Source organism: Sceloporus undulatus, chromosome 5 (assembly GCF_019175285.1).
Source record: "Sceloporus undulatus isolate JIND9_A2432 ecotype Alabama chromosome 5, SceUnd_v1.1, whole genome shotgun sequence".
Taxonomy (NCBI): domain Eukaryota; kingdom Metazoa; phylum Chordata; class Lepidosauria; order Squamata; family Phrynosomatidae; genus Sceloporus; species Sceloporus undulatus.
This window is the reverse complement of record NC_056526.1, coordinates 51665916-51678048: the sequence shown is the minus strand read 5'-3', so window position 1 is coordinate 51678048 and position 12133 is coordinate 51665916. Positions and strand designations below refer to the sequence as shown.

At 42.9% G+C, this 12133-nt stretch overlaps 1 protein-coding gene across 1 annotated transcript in view; it reads right to left on the bottom strand.

The window, feature by feature from the left end:
* Positions 1-12133, bottom strand: part of PPP1R12A (protein phosphatase 1 regulatory subunit 12A) — a 163443-nt gene that overhangs the window by 44459 nt on the left and 106851 nt on the right. The gene's annotated exons all lie outside the window — the stretch shown is intronic.

Genomic DNA, 12133 nt, shown 5'->3' with positions numbered 1-12133 from the left:
ATTACAGCGCCCACACTATGTTCTCCCCAAAAACTATAGGCATGAAAAAGACTGTTGTCTTCTACAGGTATAATATTTTAATGTACCTCCCAAAGGGCATGTGTTTCTCAAAAGAAAGGGGGCAACAAAAAGTTACAAGAAATAATATGTATGTAAAACCCAAATAATTTAAACCATTACATATGGACAGCTGGATATCTCACTGGGACCAGAATGGTAGATATATTGTCAACGTCTCTGAGGTAGCAAAAGAATAGCTTGCATACCACTGTATTTTGTGGCAGTAAAGACAATGATCCAGTCTCAGATTATGCACATTAAGGGCAACCATGGCTGCCAAGGAGGTGGGCACAAGCAAACCATTGCTCCTGTAAAAACACAAGAGTTTTTATATGGTAATAGATGCTTGTTCACATCTGAAAGTGAAACTATACAAAGGTCACAAAAGGAAGACATTATAATCCTCATTGTGTTTTATTCTATAATTCCATGCATCATGGAATATTTCAGAATTAATTTCTTATGGATTTGTTTTGTACATCTGGAGAAGGAAGCAAAATCTCACACAATTTCCTCAGCAAGTTAATGACCTCATTAAAAAAAATTCTGAACCAGTAAAAATAATAAATTTTTCAATGGTTAGCTTTAAACATTGCACTATAAACTACACATTATCAATGAGATGCAAAGAAGACACACTGTTGAAAACCATGCAACTGTAGTGTTAACATCTGAATTAACACTTGTTATTTAGCAGTTGTAGGGAGGGGGAACCACACATAAAGCCCTCACCAGAGACTTTTCACCTTTACTGGGCACTAGAAGAATGCCAGTTTTACGTAAGCCCTGCCTCCATGATGTAGGATCTACAGAGTCCGCCACAGGCATGATAGGAGGAAGAAAGTCATACTAAAGCCAATTGGGACAAGACATATAAAAAAGATACAAAGATTGAAAGGAAGCAAATGCTGGTCTTTGTTTCAGTCAGTTCATTCCACAAACAGCACATGTTCAGAGACTTAAAAACATATGTATGTGGAAATGTGAATTAAAGCCAGGGATAACTTTCACTAGTGAAGCAGGAAGTTAAAAAAGGAATCCAATTCAACATTTTTCTTATGAGGCAAGACCACTATATTCAGGCAGCAAATGAAAGAAGGAGAGGTGGGGAGGGATAGGGGAAACATGACAAAAATGGAAAGGAAGGAAAAAGGTATGGGAAAGAAGAATCAAGTGACATATAGGTACTTGGTTTCACTTTCACATGCACTGCATGTATTAAGGATTCTTAGATGATCAAGTTCAAAAGGGCATGGGCAAATTGGATAGTGAAATACTGGAGTGCTGCAGCCTGATCCAGTACTTGAAAGATATGGAAATTAATATTTGTTTGAATAGAGTGGCACCAATCTGTTCAGGGACTGCTTGTCTTGTTACCTATCTGGAGAAGGATACTTTTCTGAAATTGGAGAGTATAATCAGTTGGCCAATTCCTGGATATACATATTCCTATGGGATTTTATTTGTAGTTTTTTTAAAAGGCTATGAAAAGGTCACCAAGGCTGAATAGTAATGTAATGCAAGTGATAATAATTTTGCACATAAGTCACACTTACTTCCCCCTCTGATCTTAATAATTATGCTTTGTTGATCTGCCCACAGCAAAGGGTAGCTCAGGCCAGATTAAGGATAACCACATAATTTGTGACACATCAAGCTATTCGTTCTTAATGACAGATTAACTGTACATCAAAATGTATGAAGACATGGAAACAGATCCTGACAAAAGAAATGAGTTACTTTGTCTATGATAACTATAGGAAATAGAGATAACTATAGGAAGCAAGGTGGCCCTTATTTGTGAACCGCCTTGGGTCCCATACATGAAGAAAGCAGGGATATAAATTTAATAAATAAAATAGATAAATTAAAACAAACCATTCATGCCTAGGGAGAGCTTCATCCTCTCTGATAAATGATTATCTCTGCTTTATCTAAGTGATAAATGTTAAATCTACAACTGTTTTTTACCTTACTCTAGGGAAACAAAACACAAATAAAGAACAAATAGAAATAGAGTGGGGGAAATTCAAGTAGAGACAAAATGTGTGTTTTGATGGAGTTACTCAAGGTGAGTATCTCAAATAGCAAAATTTTGTAAGACTGAAACTCAAATGACAAAATAAAGGTAGCATTATAGCTGTCTGAAGATGATCCTTTGTTAACTATTTGTGGCCTGAATCCACTAGATTAGTCCCAACTAGAATAAACCCACTCAATAAGCTTCACCTGTATGCTGATGCACACTGAAACAATTGCTTTAGTGGATCAGCAATACTTTAACTCAGGTGTGCAGAACTTGTGGCCCGCCAAAGGATTTCTGGAGGCCTGGGGCCAAATAGTCAGGAGGAAGAGGATGTCCCGGCTCCCAGAGTCCTCCCTGATTGCACAGGGCTTTGGAGGATGGGAGCAATGGAGTCTTCCCCCAGACTTCCCAGGAGAGCTTTTGCTGGGGGCAGGCTTAGTTACAGCTCCTCTCACCCCAGAAGGAGTGAGGCCCTGAGGGAGGAGCTTTTTGCAGGGCAAGCAGCAGAGTAGAACGGGGAGGGCAGGGAGAGAGAGAGCAAAAGAGCAAGAGAGGGCAGGGGTTTGGTCCATTAAGGTAAGGGGCCCAGGGTCTTCACTGGGGTGTGTATGGGAGAGGAGGAGGAGACCGCTGTGCCTTTTTGACAGGCGGCCTGGGATTCAGGATCCTTGTCCTCACAAGGCTGCCCGCCTGACAAAGCCCCCAGGCTGCTCAAAGGTCAGCGACTCAGCAGAAGAGGCAGAGGAGGGGAAAAGAGACAAGGCAACCCCCCACCGCACTGTCCTCCTTGTCCTCTGCCATGTCATTCAAGTGGCCTGGGGTTTTTACCAGCCTTGCCACTCAAAGATGAAATGCTTGGCAGAAGAGGACAATGTGGTGGACGGGTTGTCTTGTCTCTTACCCCCGTCCTCTCCCTCCTCTCAAGGTTGCCCGCCCAGCGATGGGGGAAAAAGACAAGAGAGGATGGGGGAAAGAGACAAGGACACCTGCCCGGCATGTTGTTCTCCTTTTCTGCTGAGTCGGCAAGGATACCTGCCTGGCAAAAACCGCAGGCCGCTCAAAGGCGAACGACTTGGCAGAGGAGGAGGAGGAGGAGGAGGACAATGCGGCGTGCGGATGTCCTTGTCTCTTTCCCCATCCCCCTCCTCCTCTAGAAAGAAGGAAGGAAGGAAAGAAAGAAGGGAGGAAAGAAAGAAAGAAAGAAAGAAAGAAAGAAAGAAAGAAAGAAAGAATCAAGGAAGCGAAGAAGTGAAGAAAAAGAAAGAAAGGAGGGAGGGAGGGAGGGAGGGAAAGGAAGAAAGGAGGAAGGGAGGAAAGAGAAGCAAGGAAATAAAGAACAAAGTAAAGGAAGGAGGGAGGGAGGGAGAAAAGAAAGAAGAAAGGAGGGAGGGAGGGAGCAGGGAAAGGAAGAAAGAAGGATCTGAGGAAAGAAAGAAAGAAGGAGGGAGGGAGGGAAGAGAAGCAAGGAAATAAAGAATGAAGGAAAGGAAGGAGGGAGAGAGGGAGGGAGGAAAGAAAGAAAGACACTAAGAAAGAAAGAAAGAAAGAAAGAAAGAAAGAAAGAAAGAAAGAAAGGAGGGAGGGAGGGAGGGAAGCCTGCCACTTAGCAGGGTGACCAGACTTTCCCTCCTTTTCCTGGACATGTCTCCCATCTCAGTCTTCCTGTCCAGGAGGAGGGATTCCACAATAGCCTCCATTTTGAGCATGACTAAGAAGTATGGATTTATATTTATATGCGTCCAGCTTTTATTTGGTTGTGTCCTCCATTTTGCTTGAATGTCCTACATTTCTCCTAAATGTCCTACATTTCACTGTCCTAAATCTATTGGTGGCCCGAACAACCTAGCCGACCTTAATTTTGGCCCCTACCTCCTTCCAAGTTGGGCACCCATGCTTTAACTGAAACAACAGGATTCAGGCTAGTATGTTAATGGGAGCACAGGAAACTAAAAGAGCCAACAAATTCAATTTGAGGACATCCTTATTCTGATCCATACACCAAACATATGAGTTCTGCATCTGAGCAAGACGTTATTCAGAAACAAATGTATCAATCCAAGGAACAACCCTATGGCACCAATAGTGGGGATAGAAGACAGGCTGTGAAAGCATCAATAACTTCTCAAAGAATTACAGTTGTCCCTCTCAATTTGCGGGGGACTCGTTCTGGAACCCTCCCCCCCCGCAAATCAGAAATCCGCAATATATTTAAGCACTCATTGTACATAATGGTGGTGCACTGCCATGCACAGGCACACACACCATTTTGTCCCTTCTAGCTTCCCATCTGCAGAAGTGCAAGACTGCGAACAGGAAGTCAGCGAATCTGGAGGAACAACTGTACAGCCATAGATAAATCGGTCCTGTGTCATCATGGTGTTTACACATAACACACGAGTGACTAGTGAGCTGATTTACTAGTGGAAGGCTAGATGCCATTCAAATGAAGACAGCAGTACATGCTAACCCAGCTTGGATGTCTGTCTTGTGGTGATGGGCAAAGAGAAAGGACTGCGTCCACACAGCAACTTGATACAAGTACAGGACCAAGACCCCCTCTCAAAGACCATTCAAAGTTAAATGAAAATGGATCTAAGGGGACAAGTTAGCAATTGGATAGCAGAGGTGAATTATCTGAACAATCCAAACAGTGACAGGACACTTGCATGTGACTTGTGATATAGCTTTGTGTTTTGCTTGTATATTTGGGTGAATGACACGACTCAGCAACAGGGTCACTAAATGGAGGATAAGGTCTAGGAAAATTCCAGCAGCACTATATTCCACCAAGACAAAACATGGAGAGAAATTCCACATCTGGCTAGAGAACTACTCCTGTTTCTGAATACAGTGGGAATAAAATAGATGCATAAGACAAACATTTGAATAGTACAATGCAGAAAATTAATTACAACCCCCAAATTCTGCATTTAATGTGAACAGGAAACAGTTGGAATATGAGATCTTTCAGTACAACCAACCAATCTCCCAATCTGAATGGATATATAAATTCAGCAAGCCACTCAACAAACTTATTGATTGGAGTTATAAAATAATGAATACTCTTTAACTAGAATATAGTAGGCAAAGCACATAGTCAAATAAACTCACATTGGTAACATCAACCCAGCCCCCAGTAAGAATTCAAGGACAAGGTGCAATGGGCACTGAACTGGTGCAGATACTGGGGAACAGAGAACTGAACAAAATATGTCCACTCAAGTCTCAAATGATTTTTCTGTGGAAAGCTTATGAGCCTATCCCATTTCACATAGTCTGGTAATAAAGTCAAGACAATCAAATCATCAAAGAAGTAAGCAGATGCAAATGGCTGGAACGTCCTTGATCCATGGTTAGGAGGAACCAGGATCATGGACAGTAGCAAGTTAAATGTGATGTGACAGAAGAAGTATGGACATGAATCACACCAAACATGAAATACCATCTGCAGCACATAAAGCTGGCTGAAGTAGTGCTAGAAGCATCACTATTGATTTGAGATGGAGGTGTCTGACTGCACCAGACATTTAGGACCTGGGGCTGATGGATTTCCAAGCGAGGCCAGATACTTGCTTCATAAAGGAGCCATTGCTCCTCATTAGACCATGGGGGAGAGGAAAGGAACTGGGTCCATACTACTGCATCTGAGAAAGACAGAGGGAGCAAACGATGACAAGGGGTCATTCAGGAGATTTTAGATTTAAATCTCAGAATCAGGAAGCTTAGATACTATAATGGAAGGACTGCTGCATTCTAGATAAGTATTATGGAAATGTGAAAGGGACCTACACTTGTGGTGCAAGAGTTTTTGTTTTTGTTTGTTTTTGGGTCCCCAGTCTCTAGGATCCGTCAGCTATGGGCCATTCCATTCAAGATGATGATAAGATCTGTCCTTGAAAAACAGAAATGATCTTTGCCAGGAATAAAAGTGTGAACAAGAAAAATATCAATAGTACAGATCCCCCCAGATACCATTACCCAAGGCCACAAAGAGAAGCATCTTAGGCAGTAGGGATTAGGCAAGCCTTAGCTGGTATTTATCTGAAATATGGGGGACCAACAGCAGAGTTTACTGACAATACTACATGTTTCCAAAAATGTACCTCATATATCCTTCAATGACATTTATACATCTTCTGACAAGGGACACTTGAGTACTTCCTTTATCTTATCCCGGATAGGGATAGAATAGGGGAGGATCCGTTGGAGCCAGAAGAGTCAAAATGATATTTGGAGCAAGCTTTTTCAGTGTGGAAAACTCTGGTAGCATGTCTTCTTAGGTTGAGAGAAAAAAGCTATCTGGTCTGGTATTGTTAAGCAGCATACATCCTGTAGCACTAGCAGAATTTTGAATATTACCTTTTGTTATGTCAACCATAGACAACAAAGTAATTAAACCCAATTCTAAGGCTGGAACAACCAAAGAAATGGCTGGGAACAGCAAGGAAGCAGATGTTCTTGGTTTGCATGATCAGCCCTGAAACTAGCAGAAACATATTTAGCTATCAAGTGAAGTAAATTGTTGTCAGGCAGATAGTCTAGCTCTTTGGCTTATATTCCACCATTCGGAGTAACATTTCCCATAATAGGTGATGTAACTGCAAGAAACAATTACAGTACACCTGCTTAGTCTGAAAAAATTTGAAGGAGTCGACTTTGTGGTCTTCATCAAGATCAACAAGTAGATGGAACGTGTCAGAGAAAAAGGAACATTGGCCTTACCTATGAGATGGGGTTTTTCAGCAATGCAGGCAGAGACACCCTCATGTGAGTTGTTCCTTCCTCATGGCTTCAGTAGACAGGAAGTTGACTTTGAGGGAATTACTATCAGGAGGAGCAACCCTTCATATTTCACAGTCCATGATACAGCTAAATATGTAGCTCCTCTAACATTCTTTTACAACATATAACATTCAAGGAAGAAGAGAATGAGTAGCTAAGAATAACAACCCATGCTCAATGCTGAAAGCTAATGGTGTAACCCAAGAAATTACCTTCTCCTCCGTGAGGGAGACTTTGGTCCTCTGTTCAGGGTGGTATTGGTTGTCTCTGCCTGCATTGCCAAAAAACACCATCTCACACCAAGGCTGGTGTTTCTTTTTCTGGCAATGGAGGCAGAGACATCCTCATGTAAGAGAGATCACAGCCACCTCCCTGCAGGTGGATAACCTGAGGCAGACAGACTATTTGGTGACTACAGCCTGCATTACCTGTCTACTGAAGGAGACTTCCATTGATTAGAAGGCCTCCAAAAAGTAGTGGTGAACAAATGTTTATAGGGAAACCCATGTTGCTGTTCTACAGGTCTCTATTATAAGTGCATTTATGGACAGGGTAGCTGAAGTAGCAGCGCAATGTGTGGAATGGATGATAACCGTCCCTGGCAGTGGGGTCTCTAATAATAAAAGTGCTACAGATCCTTATCCATCTTGACAGCATTGACCTTCTTCTCCACTGAATGGAATGAGACAAATATGTGATCAGATACTCTGATCTGCTTTGAGCAGCTAATATTTATCTTGAGTGCCCTGTACACATAGAGGGTGTATTGCATAACTCTTTCAGTTCCTTGGCAGGGAGAGGACAGAACAATGATAGAGCAATCTCTTGTGATCTGTGAAAGGTTGAATTGACTTTCGGAAAGAAGAGAGGATCCAACTTGATTACAACTGGGTCCCGAGGGAATATCCAGTGCTCTTCTCACACTGACAAGGTGTAGATTCCAATTTAGGTACCTGTGTTTTGTAGGACATTTTATCAATATTGGTGCTCTTAGGAAACTCTCAATGTAAGGGTGTAAAGACAACTTCCTTGCTCTAAATAGCAGATAGTGTTCAGCCAGTGGTCTTTATCCAACCCTTCTTGTACCAACAACAGCAGCGTGTTGATTATGACTAGAGAGCCACTGCCAAAAGTTACCTTTAATTTTTTCTTTAAAAAAAAAACTCTTATAAAAAGCACAACTCTAAAAGTGAATATACCTTATAAGTAAATATTTCTGGGTTCAGATTATCTTTGAATTCTGTTAGTGTAGTTCCAGTCTCTATTTCAAAAACAGTAATCCAAGTGGTGCATGAAACCACTCCATGTTTTTGATACATTAATAAATTCAAATAATTCTGTGAGAAAATGAAAATAATAGATTCACCTACCCCTTTCCTAAAGTAGATGGTAACCATCAAGAATGAAAATGTAATAAATAACATACACAGTATTTAATAGAAATGATCCGGTTCTCTTGGCTTTGTATCACTTTTGACAGCAAGCACTGCATGACATTTTCAGTGGTTCCCATGAAATAGCAATGCTTGGCCATGAAAATCCACTGGGTGACCTTGAGCAAGTCAGTCTCTCAGCCTCAGATGACAGCAATGGCAAATCCCCTCTGAAGGAAGCTCAGACTCTTAGTTGTATTCCATAGTATTAATGCCCTAAATGTGTATTGGTAGGTCAATGTCCTCCTTCAATAGTATGTTCTGCTCAACTTGCATATAGGCTGGTTGACTACTGCTGGGTCCTGGTGACACCCCTGTCCTTGTGTGAGCAGATCCTCCCTTATTGATAGTGGAGTGTTTCTGGAATAGGTTCATGACTTCCAAGAACCATGTTCTCCTTGGCCTGTGTGGCACTATTAGCATTATTTTTGCCCTTTCCATCCATACTTTTCTGGGGGCACTGGGTATAAAGAGGAATGCATATAAGAGACCCTCTGACCACTTTGTTTGCATAATCTATCCTTTCCGCCCCTGTACTGACTGGAATTTTAAAAACCTTGCTGCCTGAGTTTTGACTGGTGAGGCAAACAAGTCTACCTAGGTAGACTGAACTGTGACAGTGATCAGTTGAAATACCTCTGGGTGTAGTTACCACTCTGCCTGGTCTACATCCATCTAAATGCATGTAATACCCCTGCTGCGCCTCCATTATCTTGGCCGGTTACAGACAGGCCAAAATAAAGCTGCTTCGAGTCACTTTGGAGGTTAGGTATTTCAATGATGCATGAGTCCTAAGAGTCCAAAAGCCACACCAAAGCTGGCACTCAAGCCTTAGGACTGGAGCGTGGCTTTGGTGCGGCTTTTGGACTCTTAGGACGCATGCACATTGAAATACCATACCCCAAAGTGACTCGAAGCAGCTTTATTTTTGCCGCTGTCGGTAACAGGCCTTGGTGAATATCCATAGGATGAACAAGAAGCTGAATGGCAGTGCCTTGTATAGGAAGTAAGCATAGGTATTTGTGGTGAAGCATGTGTGTAAATAGGCTTCGGTCACACCCAGACACAAGAAAAACCTGACATTGTAGAGATTTCCAGGATCATCTTGAGGGTCTCTGTTCTTAACCTGTTTCCGTATAAACCAGCTGACCTTCTTCAGGTGCAGGATTGCCCTCCAAGACTTGGTGGGGGTTTTTTAAGCAATAAAAAAGACGAAAAAGGAGCCTTTTGATTTTTCTAAAGATGGCACTGTTTCTATGGATTTGATATCGAGGAGGTGCTGCATGGGCTCCAGCAAAGTAGGTTTTTCTCTTCTTTCATGGCCCTTGGGGAGGGAATGAAAAAGTTGTGAGGATAACACATGAAGTGTATAACATAGCCATCTCTTCAGGTGGACAGAACCCACTGATCTTTTGGATTCCCTTCCAAATATTGCTGAATGCCTGAAGCCTTCCTCCCATCCATCCAGTCACACAATTGTGCTTGTGGCGGCTTCCTTCCTTGTTTTCCTGTTGTAGCACAGTTGGGGTTACACGACTGGGCAAATCCCTGGGACTACCATTCCTGCCACAAAAGGTGCCAGCTGGGTTTGTATGCATGAAAGGTCTGACTTTTTTGAGGGAGTCTACAAGTTTTTTTCTTGGCTGAAGAGGGCAGTGCCTTCTTCTTGTCATTGGTCTTCACTAGTATTTGGTCCAGGGACTCCCCAAAGAGTTTGCCCCCACCAATGGAGAGGAGGCTAGTTTCTGTTTTGAATGTGCATTGACAAGCCAATTTTAAAATCAGAACTGACATCTAACTGGAATAGAGGCTGCTTGCGCTCTGGCGGTAAATTGCATGATATACAGACTGGCGTCTTCTGAGAAGACAGCTACCTTGACACATTTGTTGATGCTCTGCCTTAACTTCATGTTCCGAAAGGGATCTCTGTAAATAGGTCCTTAGCCCAGACAAAGTTAGCTCTGGAAAAAACTGAGATGGCTGATGCTGCTCTGATGGAAAGAGAACATGCCTCATATGATCTCTTAAGGGCAGCATCAGCTCCCTTTTCCTTGGGCACCCTTAGCATGTCCTCTTGATCTTTAGTTTATATGGAGGAAGAGACTAGGGCTGAAACAGGGTATCCATATGTGGAATTTGAAGTTTTGCTAGCACCTGTTGTGGAAGGTTGTAAACCAACCTTTACGGCTTTACAGCAGTCAGTTTGGACCATTCCTCCCTGACTACTTTCATAAAGTCAACTGTGAAGACAATCTCTAGGGATGAGGGCTCCAGTTTGGATGACTCCTCTTTTCCCTGTGGCAAGCTGTTGTCTTCAGTCTTATCCTGGTCTGAAGGGCCAGGCAAGTATGTTGTCTTAATTGCCTCACTCAGGAAGAGTCTGGCTGAGGTTGGAGTTCCTAGACCAGGACCCACCTTCTCTCCTGATAGCTCAGCATCCTCTAGAACCAAAGGAATGGGGGAAGTATATTCCACCTCCTCCCCATCCTCCTCAGATGAAGGATGCTCTTCCGCCTTCCTTCCCTTGACTGCTGTTCCCCCATCCTTGCCCCCCTTGCTGGCGGGCTAATGGCTGCCTTTTCTTGCCTCCTCTTCCCTCTGGGACTGCCGTGTATGCTATTTTGTTCTCATTTGTCTACCAAGGCATGCCCCCCTGTGGCAAAGGCTAAAAATCCCCCACTCAGATGGGGGAAATGCCACTTCTATCTGGGGAGGAGGAAATTAGGAGGAAGACTTCTTCTAGGGAGGCTGGCCCAGAGATTCCTTGCTTTAGCAGTAAATTGCCTCTCAGTAGCTGTTCAGGTGTATGCTGCTGGGGAGCCACCGGTAGCATACTCATGATGGCTGTCTCGCTGGCTATAAATGCCTTCAGCCAGGGGCAAGAGTCCAAGCAGCCCACACAGTTTTCTGGCATGAGGTGGGGGGTGAATAGTTTATTTGCCCCTCCTCAGAGTCATTTGTCACTTTGCCTCTGGACCCATTCCAGGTCCTACTTTTACAGTGCCCCCCCCCCCCCCAGCTGAAGGAAGAGGAGTCTCCCTCATCTGCTATGGCTGCCTTCTGTTTGTGGCTGAGAGCCGCATGGAACTGGGTTTCCCTGATCCCAGAAGCAGACACAATGGAATTCTCTTCCCCATACATGCTGGGACTGTCCTCCATGGGCTCCTTTTCACCATCTCAATAGCTTGCTCTAGCCTGCGAAATGCGACAGTGGAAAGGAGATTTTTTTTTTAAGAGATAAAGAGACAGTGAAGGTAAATGGACAAATAAAGACTGGATTGATTCAAGGAATATGGCTGAGAATCGCCTATTTGGAGCAGAGTAAGGAACTACACTGGAAGATGGACGGCTGTTTCTGCTGCTAACTTCCTTGAGGTGTACTTCCTGCCTACTGGAGCGATGAGGATGCCTCCGCCTCCTTTGCTGGAAAAGCACATTACTGCCACAATAAGCGCACTTACAGAAAGGTGCTTTCAGGTATATAGATGCCAAGGCAAAGAACCCTCTAAAAAGTGGAAATAAAAATGCAAAATGAAAGCAAAATCAGTGACACAAAAAAAGACAGGACACATTTTAGAGTTGTGGTGGGGAAAATTTCCTGCAAGTTCACTAATTAAGCATCCAAAAAAGCAAATGAATGTGAACAGCAAGGCTATCTCCTTAAAGTATATACTCTCAATGGAGGCAGGGACTAATTGTTCAATTCTGAAACATTCTCAAATAACATCTTACCCAAATACAAAACCCATCTCTGTAATATACAAAAACCATGGTAAACAGTAATAGAAGCAATAGGCAATAATATGTTCATCATATTTTATATATATATATA